Source organism: Caretta caretta, chromosome 5, assembly GCF_965140235.1.
Source record: "Caretta caretta isolate rCarCar2 chromosome 5, rCarCar1.hap1, whole genome shotgun sequence".
Lineage (NCBI taxonomy): Eukaryota > Metazoa > Chordata > Testudines > Cheloniidae > Caretta > Caretta caretta.
This window is the reverse complement of record NC_134210.1, coordinates 89,411,375-89,422,482: the sequence shown is the minus strand read 5'-3', so window position 1 is coordinate 89,422,482 and position 11,108 is coordinate 89,411,375. Positions and strand designations below refer to the sequence as shown.

The 11,108-nt window shown below is 43.0% G+C and overlaps 1 non-coding gene across 1 annotated transcript; it reads left to right on the top strand.

Moving 5' to 3' along the window:
- The first annotated feature begins 333 nt into the window (after positions 1-333).
- Positions 334-493, top strand: LOC125637500 (U1 spliceosomal RNA). Its single transcript, XR_007356978.1, has one exon. It is a non-coding gene; the product is annotated as a U1 spliceosomal RNA (small nuclear RNA).
- Positions 494-11,108: the final 10,615 nt, after the last annotated feature.

Below are 11,108 nucleotides of genomic sequence, written 5' to 3'. Positions count from 1 at the left end.
GCTGGGACAGGCACATGTAGGACTTGTGGATCTTGAAAGGTGTATTGTGGGGGATGTTGGTCATAGAAGCAGTGGAAAAATATTTGCAGGTTTGGCATCTGTTGTTCTGGCAGGGTCTGGTGCTGCTCTGAGTTGGTCCTGGTCTGTTGGGAACTTGCTTCTGATGATGAGCTTGAAGAGGTTGGGGGGGTTGTTAACATGGGTGTTAAAGGGCCATTTCACCTTAAATGGTCCCTTAAAATATGCACTATCTGTTCAATCTTTTATTTAGCTGTGACACTTTGTACCTTTCCCAGACCCGAAGAAGAGCTCTGTGTAGCTCGAAAGTTTGTCTCTCTGACTGACAGAAGATACCATGATCATGAGGTGGTTTTCTCAGGATAAGGTTCATCCATTGCATTCCAGGGGTGCTGACCCTTGTGATTTCCCCCACTGTGGGAAACTCAACTGCATAACTTGTAGTAGTGGGAGACTGTGTTTGCACTTTCCCCTGAGAAAATAATAAACAGACGTTGGTTCAATAAGAGATATTACTTCACCCACCTTGTTTCTAACATCTTGGGACCAACATACCTACAACAACACTGCATATAGAATATAGGTTTCTAATTGATTGCACTCATAAATCATATAATTAGATGTGTAAATGTTGTCATGTTCCTCTGCATCTGACTTCAGGCACAAAATTAATTAGATGCTGGATCAAGGCCTCTTTTAAGATGTCCCTCTCATAGACAAAGATGTCTATGACACCATAATAATGATTACTTGCATGCTGAACTGTAATACTGCTGTTAAACCTATGGTTCTTTATTCTGAAGGCCAAACAGACATTGTTAGTGGCATTTGATTTCTTACAGAAGTTGAATTTGTGCCACTGCACTGAAATTAATAAAAAATGGTTGGTTCATGGTGAACTGGATTGCTCAGGACATTAATAATGGGATGTTAAGCCAGTCAGCCCTCAGTCACTGTTTGGAATCTGGCCTGTTTCAATAGTGACAACAATTTATTTGATGGATGTTTGGTAGTATATTCTTTTTAGTTGAAACCAGTTTAGTTTGCTGGAAACTGAACTGCAACTACAAGTGTCTCCTTAACAACCACTGAACTTGGCCCTCGCTGATTAGTTTGGTGTAGTTTCAGTAGGGAGGCAAAGGACTGAACGGACACAGAGACTGACTTAAAGATGATCCTTCCAAATCAGGATGAAAGGACACTGATGGGATAATGTGGGGAATTTGACATTGTTATAACTGGCTGTACCATAATTGTAAGGATTGAGTTCAGTCTCCAGTGCTATCAAATTAGCATATTTTACAAACAGTAAACCCACTTTAAAGGGACACTGTCCACTTAGTTGTAGTTCAATTTTAAACTTTTGTAAAAATAGTGAAACTTAAGACCAATAGAAATGTTTTCACATTTTTTTTAAAAAATTCTGTTGAAAGCACCTGTTAAAAGAACCCCCTCAAAATTTCCCTTCAGTGTTTGCAAACCAAAACATTACAGTTCTAAGAACTTGAAAGTGAAAATAAATATAAAGAAAAGTGAAACTAAATTCAGTTTCACTGAGTGATGATGCAAAAAGAAAATAGAGGGCATAAATTGTGACAAGGAAATTGGATATTTAACATTCCTTCTCTTTTAATAATCTAAAGTATCAGGCATAAGATAGGCAGACGTGTGTTTGATGAGCAAATATGGGATCTAATTCCTGCATCTGCAACAGCTGCTTTTAGCTGTTCTGGGACTGTGAAGCATCTGGAAACCCAGTAGTAGAATCCCTGGGTGACACAGAATCAAAGAAACACCCTCTCCTGGCTAGGTGTAGGGAACATGGCTGGGAGCAAGGGAGTTTGATTGTAGCATTCTTAGTGCCTGGTGATCCCCTTGAGTGCCAGATAGGCCCCTGGATAGCTCTAGAATCATAGGAGCTCAAAGTTAGCCCATAACCATCCTTGCTTCTCCAGTAGCGAGTTCAGCTTGGCTAGAAGAGTGATTCAAGGACAAGATTTTCAAATTGAAAGTATCTCTTTAAACGTTTGATCCAGTTACTATAAATAATGGTAATTGAAAAACAAACAAAACCCTCACATCCTAGGAGATGAAATCTTATTGTGGCTATTGGGTTGCTCATTAATCATTATTTTTCTAACGTAAGCTTTGCATTTTCAGTCACTGAACATTGTTTAATTTCAAACATATTTTAATGGGCAGAACGCTGAAGAGTTTATTCTGGGACTGACAACAACCTTAATGGATGCAGGAGCAGGTCATGCTTCGTACAATTGCATTTTGTTGTGGAGGCTTAAACCTACAGAGATATTTTGTATGTGGCATGTAAGATATGCACAAACAGGAGCAATTTACAGCAGAGACCAAGGTTCAGAAATTGCAGGGGAGAATGAGCATATGCTCATCCATAAATAATTTGCAGTTTCATTTTTAAATAGGTAAAACGTGGCTCATAGATGAAAAAGGACAATCTATATGAATGAAAGCAATGGATTCTGAAAATAAGCAGGCATTGTAGGAAGATTCTAAACATCCATCTGATACATGCTATTGTGCTACTACCTCTGCTGCTTTGATTGAAATAACCAGCGATATTTTTGCAAGGACCTACTGCTGCAGGTACTAATGAGATTTAGCCCTCCGAAAGGGAATACAATTATTCAATTTAGACCCTAAATTTAACCTATTTTAAAACTGACAGTCTGATTGGCAATACATTTAAAACTCCCCACTGCCTTGTTTTTAAAAAGTTACCATTTAGATGTGGCAAACCAGAAAAAAAAGTAATTGTAAACATTGGATCTTGTAATTCAAACGTTTATTTAGAACTATATAAACATGTTTTGGTGTGCTTCTTTAAAGCCAGATACAGGAGTAGGCATAAGCTTGTGTCAGCTTCCTCTTGTTCACACTTGCTTTTTTGATACAGTTTTGCAACCCCGATGTGGCCCATGGGCCAAAAAGTTTGCCCACCCCTGCAATAGAGCATTCCAATATGGATTTGATTAGAGACATTCTCCTTCCCCCCACCTCTTTCCCCCCTTTCTTTTCACCTTCCACCTTCTACATACAGAAATGTTAACAACATTAAAAGGTACAACTTGCCATATTGATGTTCACTATGTTGTCCTAAATTTGAAATACATTTTAAAATCTAAGCAGAATGGATAATTAGCACATTGACATCTGTGCTTCTGTGTTTATCCCAAAATATAATTCAAGAGATATGCCAATCCCCTACATTTCCATACAAATGATACAAGTTTTTACACATATCAATTAAAGGAAAAGAGAACACTGATGTCCAATGAGGAACACTTTTTCACAGAGTGACTTATGAAAAATACTGAATTAGCAGTTGAATTGTGTTGCACCTTGGATAGGAGATTCAGATTCCCGAATTCATGAGAAGAGGATAACTAACATCACACAGATGTAGAACAGCATACCTATTCTCGAGTGGCTAATGAAACAATGTAAATATGTAACCTGAATATTTTATTTGTATCAGCTGAATAGTGTGTTAAGAGAGAGCACCACTCCCTATAATATAATGCATTAACATAATGCATCCACTTAATGTGGTATATGCTTGTTTGTTTATTATTTCCATGGATGTTATCTGGGACTTTACCTGCCACGTCTATACTACAAAATTATGTTGACCTAAGTTATGCTGGCATACAGCCGCCACAGTTATTATATCACTTGTGCGTCTCCACATTATGTTTCTGGTGAGCACATGGACTGCTGACACAAGAAGTGCTTGTATTGATGCAAAGTGTAGTGCACCCTGGGTAGCTATCCCACTGTGCAACTCACCACCATCCAGCGCAGGGTGTTTAGGGAAGTTTTTGCAATGCCTCCCAGGGTGAAAACAAGTCCTGCAGGGGTGGCTGGGAGCATGGGTTCAACTTTCCATAATGCAGTATTCTCCATCCCATAATTTCATCCTCACCCCATAATATTTCATGCCTCTTTTCAAAATCCCCACAAGCCCATGGATCCCTCCCTGCTGCCCGCCGTCTGTGACAGAAGCATGGATCCTGCACCGCTCTGCACTCTATTGTGATTATGAGGTGCCTGATCCTGCAGTATTTGCAGAGCAGCAAAAAGAGCCACGGGAAACATGACTTCTTGGGGGCTAGAGTGCTGTGGGACACAGAAAGAAACAATTCAAGGTTGTCAGTGGCATTTATGGAGCAGCTGCAGATGGTGGTATACATATTCCTATTGTAGCACCAGACTACCTTGCCACAGAGTACATCAACAGAGAGGGCTACTTTTCTATAGTAATGCAAGCACTGGTGTATCACCAGTGATGCTTTACCAACAGCAATATGGGCTGGTCAGGGAAGATGCATCTTTAGGAACACAGGACTCTTCAGAAAACTGGAAGCCGGGACTTTCTTTCCAGACTGGTGGATCACCCTTGAGAACGTTGAAATGCCAGTAGTGATTCTGGGAGACCCAGCCTGCCCCTTGCTCCCATGGCTCATGAAGCCATACACCGGCTACCTTGACAGCACCAAGGAGCACTTTAACTACAGGCTCAGCAGGTGCAGATGACAGTTGACTGTACCTTTGGTCATTTGAAGGCTCGTTGGCATTACTCTGGAGTAACTTTTCTACAAACTGAAGCTCTGAACAAAGGACTGAATGACTCATCCAAGCTGTGGGTGTATTCCAGAGGGACTTTCAAGCCAGAAAACTCATCAATACTGCTAAGAATCTGATATATGGACTTTGAGGTCTCTGTATGTATCTGGTACCCGAGGGGTAGCTGTGTTAGTCTGGATCTGAAAAAGCAGCAAAGAGTCCTGTGGCACCTTATAGACTAACAGACGTATTGGAGCATAAGCTTTCGTGGGTGAATAGTGGGTATTCACCCACGAAAGCTTATGCTCCAATATGTCTGTTAGTCTATAAGGTGCCACAGGACTTCACCCACAAAAGCTTATGCTCCAATACGTCTGTTAGTCTATAAGGTGCCACAGGACTCTTTGCCGCTTGTATGTATCTGAATGCTTTATCATTTAACAACTCTCTTCTTGTTCTCTCTTTTTCTTTATAACAAACCTTTAGTTTTATACACTAAAGGATTGGCTGGCAGCCTGATATTTTGGGTAAGATCCAAACCTATATTGACCTGGTGTAGGGAGGCGAGGACTCACCAGTGCAGCGCCTCCTGTTGGTCATCTTGGGAATTAGCTCTTTCCAGCCTTTGGAGTGCCCTCTGCAGGCCAGTGTCTCACCTGCTGCCGGCATCCGTGTCCTTCCCAGACCCTGGTGACCTTTATCCTAGGATTCTGCCCTAGCAGTACCCCCACACTCTGGGTCTCCCCTCCCTGGGGAACCCCCAACCTTCTAAACCCACCTTGCCTCATTGACTACTGCCAGTCATCATCTAAGCCCCGCTCACTGGGGCAGACTGCAGTGTAATGGCCACTCATCAATGGCAAGGGGTTAGGACCAGATGCCTCTGCCTATTCCCAGGCTGCCCCTCTGCAGCCCCAGTTCTTTTCTGGGCCTTCACCTGAACCCCCAGGCAAGGGCAAAGGCCTGCAGCCTGGGGGTTTACCAGGCTGGAGCTCCCCAGCTGCCTTTGCCTTTGCCCTTGCCTTGCCTTGCCTTGCCTTGCCCTGCCCTGCCCTGCCCGCCCTTCCCACTCCAGACTAGAGTGAGACTCTCCTGTTTCTGGCCCACAGCCCTCTTATAAGGGCCGGCTGGGCCCTGCTGTGGTCAGCTACTCACTCTGCTTCCCCCAGCTGCAGCCCTCTGCAGGGCTGCTTTTACTATTGGCTCCCCAGGGCAGCCCTCTCCCAGGGCCGTTTTAACCCCTTCAGGGCCGGAGCAGGGTGATGACCCCGCTACCCATGGTAATGTGGCTGACCTTTGGAGTTCAGAAGAACATTTTATGTATGTGAGCGGAGTTTTTTAAATAACTCTCACTGAACTGAACCCTAGGTGCTGATTAGGAGCCAGAGAACTGGAATGCAATAAAGGGGACTCTGTGATTTCTTTTCTTTTTTTGCTTCTTGATAAGAAGTGTGGGGGATCAGAAGCACAGTCTGTGACTGGTTGGTGAGTGTACTTCAGTGTTAACCACCAGTATTTGGGAGAATCTGCTCTCCTTTTTGCAGCCTGTCCTTCCCTTTGCATTTTCAATGAGGGCTGCCGCAAGCATCCTGGCTCACATGCTCTATCTGGCCTTTCTCTTTTGTGGTTCGGAATGAATCTTGTAGCTATTGCTGTGTATGTAGGAACATAACATTGTCAATGCACCTATTAATATTGTTTTATGGGTTCTGTGACACAGTGCAGCAACAGGAAATTGATTGCTATGAGACCAGATCATCACGAGTCAGCATATGTTGTGAACTAATAAGGATGAATTATGTTCCAAAATTTAGGATTTTATTATGTAATATGAACCAGGCAATTAAAAAAACATGTAGAACTTAATAACACTTAATAAATTAAGGGAACAGAACTTATGAAGGGGAAAGAACAGTCATTTTCATTTCAGGAAAACCTCCACCAACCATGTCTTTCACAGGTCAGTGTATGTGAAGCGGTTATTTTCTTTAATGTCCCTGTGGGTGGAATGGTAGGGGTAGTGCACCGAGAGAGTGTAAAGGGATTATGTAGAATATTGAGAGAGTGTAAAGGGAGGTCCCTCTGGGCTGCAGAGGGAGGCGATCATAGGATTGTTGAACTTGCAGGTCCATTGGAGTCTGTAGTATCTGTGTTTGCTATCTGAGAAGCATAAGCATCTCCTGCTGGATGTCTCTATCCTTTTCCTGTGCCTTTCTCCTCTCCACCCTATCCTCCATGCTGTCTGCAAGGGTGATCATCCAGGCCCTGTGCTCCTTCTCTGATGCAGCACTGGCCTGCAGGACCTCCTGGAACATGTCATCCCAAGTACTCTTCTTTCTCCTCCTTATCTGGTTCAGGCATTCTGCAGGTGTGGAAGGGGAGACTTCAAGGCCACAATACCAACAGCTGAAGATACAACACACAGAGGTACCGTTGCCAGTGTATTCACGACAGAAATCAAAATTTAGGATACTGAACTCACTCCTCTTGATCCCCACAAGCTGTAAGCACGGCATTCTCACCTCTCCTTGGGATGGATGCAGCACAGTGCCACTCACAGCAACAGCCATGGTGAGTATGGCCTAGGGAAAGGGGAGCTGGGGAAAAGAGGGATAGTTGGGGATAGCTTACAGGCATGAATATATGTTTATAGGGCATTGGAACTGAATACTGACCCCATTTTCCACAGGTGAGGGTGATTTTAGCTGATATGTAACTCCTGGCACAGTTACTGCTGGCGTCTTGTTGCTCCCCGGGGCCATATGCTGTTAGCCTGTGTGCTGCAATGGTGCCTGCTAAAATAATTGCTGAGTGCTGTGGGAAAGTGTCCTACCCTAGCAGAAGAAATAAGCTTCCCAGAAAGCTTTGGCAGAGGACTGCCGATTACCTCCATGAAAGTTTCATCAAGATGTCTATGGAGGATTCAGATGACATCCTGTTGCACGTAAACAAACTGCTCCGCTTGGCCCCCTCTGCCTAACTCTGGAGGAGAATGAAAAGCAGATAGCAACTTTACCTCTCTTGGTTGTTTCACTATCTCTTCCCGCACAAGTAAAAGAGTAAATCAACAGATGTGTCCTGCTACTTTGGGGGCTCCATCCTTGTCATTTCAAAGCAAACTGCATGCGTACCAAAGGTCCCTTCCCCTGCTGCATCAGGCTCAGCCATGCTCGACTGTGGGGACTGGCTGGACTGCGATAGAGTCAAAAACATGTCCTGGCTTGCTGTGCAGCTGGATCCGCTGGTTGCCTGTCCCTCGTACTCCTCCTCCTTGCTGTTCATGGCAGGGGCTTGTGACTCGGGCTCCTACAAAGTATCCACAGAGCTCTTGGGGGCATGGTGGGTCTCCACCAAAGATGGCATGCAGCTCTTTGTAAAAGCAACAGTCTGCAACTCTGCACCAGATTGGTTGTTGGCCTCCCTTGCCTTCTGATACACAGCTCCTTGACTCCTTGCCGCAGTGCCTTGGCTTTCAACTGGCACTATTGCTGGTCCTTCTTTTAGCCTTTCTCCTTCATGCACTGAGCAATCTGTCCATAGATGTCAAAGTTTCTATGGCTGGATCAAAGCTGCCTCTTCTCCCCATAGACCCACATAACAGGCAAGTGCTCTAACTGCTGAGTTAAAAGTTACAAGGTGGGTGGCAACACTGCCTTCTCCTCTTGTGGCAGGTGAAATCTGAGTGGGACCCGCTCTGGTAGGCGGCCTCTGAGCCTGCCTACCAGACAGGGCCCTGAATGTGATTTAGATGGACAAAAACCTATCTTTCCCTTGTGTGTGAATTGCTCTGGGGTTTGGGCAGGGAGATAGGTGATCAGATCTAGAAGGAGGAATGCCCAGAGGCAGATACATAGGCATCTAGGAAACTTCTACCCTGAAAACTTAGGCACCAAGTGAGTTTAGGCCCTTACAGGATTCAGTGGGAGTTTTATGGATCACAGTGGAGTCAAAACTGGAACTTAGGTACTTAAACCCAAGACTAAAGCACTGAAGTCTAGGGTTTAGGTGCCTAAGTAACTTTGTTGATCTGCCCTCGGAGTCCTAGATTTAAAAATATCTCACACTAAATACGAAAGTAATTCTCTAAATAACAGTTAAGTGACTTCTGTTAACAGTGTCTTTAATAAAAATAAGGAAGAGCAATTAAGTAAATGAAAACCTCCATTTGCAGGAGCTGTACATTTTGATGTGACATTACTGATACATGTAGATCTATACGATAGATATGTGCTTCTTAAGTATTTAAAAGTACACTTGGAATGATAATTTCTTAAATTATGGTAACAAAATACATTCTCCTACGGTACAAAAATGGTGTGCATCTACAATCCCTTTTCCAAGTGGTTCTCCCCTTCTGATTATCTGCTCCTTAACAGATCCATCACTTAACAACCATGTAAAAGAAGCAGTGAGAGATAAAAAGGCATCTTTTAAAAAGTGGAAGTCAAATCCTAGTGAGATAAATAGAAAGGAGCATAAACACTGCCAAATTAAATGTAAAAATGTAATAAGAAAAGACAAAAAGGAGTTTGAAGAACAGCTAGCCAAAAACTCAAAAAGTAATAACAAAATGTTTTTTAAGTACATCAGAAGCAGGAAACCTGCTAAACAACCAATGGGGCCCCTGGCCAATCGAGATACAAAAGGAGCACTTAAAGACGATAAAGTCATTGCAGAGAAACTAAATGAATTCTTTACTTCAGTCATCACAGCTGAGGATGTTAGGGAGATTCCCAAACCTGAGCCGTCTTTTGTAGGTGACAAATCTGAGGAATCGTCACACATTGAAGTGTCACTAGAGGAGGTTTTGGAATTAATTGAGAAACTTAACAGTGACAAGTCACCGGGACCAGATGGCATTCATCCAAGAGTTCTGAAAGAACTCAAATGTGAAATTGCGGAACTATTAACTATGGTTTGTAACCTGTCCTTTAAATCAGCTACTGTACCCAGTGACTGGAAGTTAGCTAATGTAATGCCAATATTTAAGAAGGGCTCTAGAGGTGATCCTGGCAATTACAGACCTGTAAGTATAATGTCAGTACCGGGCAAATTAGTTGAAACAATAGTAAAGAATAAAATTGTCAGACACATGGAAGAACATAAATTGTTGGGCAAAAGTCAACATGGTTTCTGTAAAGGGAGATCATGTCTTACTAATCTATTAGAGTTCTTTGAGGGGGTCAGCAAACATGTGGACAAGGGGGAGCCAGTGGACATAGTGTACTTAGATTTCCAGAAAGCCTTTGACAAGGTCCCTCCCCAAAGGCTCTTATGTAAATTAAGTTGTCATGGGATAAGAGGGAAGATCCTTTCATGGGTTGAGAACTGCTTAAAAGACAGGGAACAAAGGGTAGGAATCAATGGTAAATTTTCAGAATGGAGAGGGGTAACTAGTGGTGTTCCCCAAGGGTCAATCCTAGGACCAATCCTATTCAACTTATTCATAAATGATCTGGAGAAAGGGGTAAACAGTGAGGTGGCAAAGTTTGCAGATGATACTAAACTGCTCAAGATAGTTAAGACCAAAGCAGACTGTGAAGAACTTCAAAAAGATCTCACAAAACTAAGTGATTGGGCAACAAAATGGCAAATGAAATTTAATGTGGACAAATGTAAAGTAATGCACATTGGAAAAAATAATCCCAACTATACAGACAATATGATGGGGGCTAATTTAGCTACAACTAACCAGGAGAAACATCTTGGAGTCATCATGGATAGTTCTCTGAAGACGTCCACGCAGTGTGCAGCGGCAATCTAAAAAGCAAACGGGATGTTAGGAATCGTTAAAAAAGGGATAGAGAATAAGTCAGGGAATATCTTATTGCCCTTATATAAATCCATGGTATGCCCACATTTTGAATACTGCGTACAGATGTGGTCCCATCATCTCAAAAAAGATATACTGGCATGAGAAAAGGTTCAGAGAAGGGCAACTAAAATGATTGGGGGTTTGGAACAGGTCCCATATGAGGAGAGATTAAAGAGGCTAGACTTTTCAGCTTGGAAAAGAGGAGACTAAGGGGGGATATGATAGAGGTATATACAATCATGAGTGGTGTGGAGAAAATGAATAAGGAAAAGTTATTTACTTCTTCCCATAATATAAGAACTAGGGGCCACCAAATGAAATTAATGGGTATCAGGTTTAAAACAAATAAAAGGAAGTTCTTCTTCACTCAGCGCACAGTCAACCTGTGGAACTCCTTGCCTGAGGAGGTTGTGAAGGCTAGGACTATAACAGGGTTTAAAAGAGAACTGGATAAATTCATGGAGATTAAGTCCATTAATGGCTATTAGCCAGGATGGGTAAGGAATGGTGTCCCTAGCCTCTGTTTGTCAGAGGGTGGAGATGAATGGCAGAAGAGAGATCAATTGATCATTACCTGTTAGGTTCACTCCCTCTGGGGCACCTGGCATTGACCACTGTCGGTAGACAGGATACTGGGCTGGATGGACCTTTGGTCTGGCCCAGTATGGCCATTCTT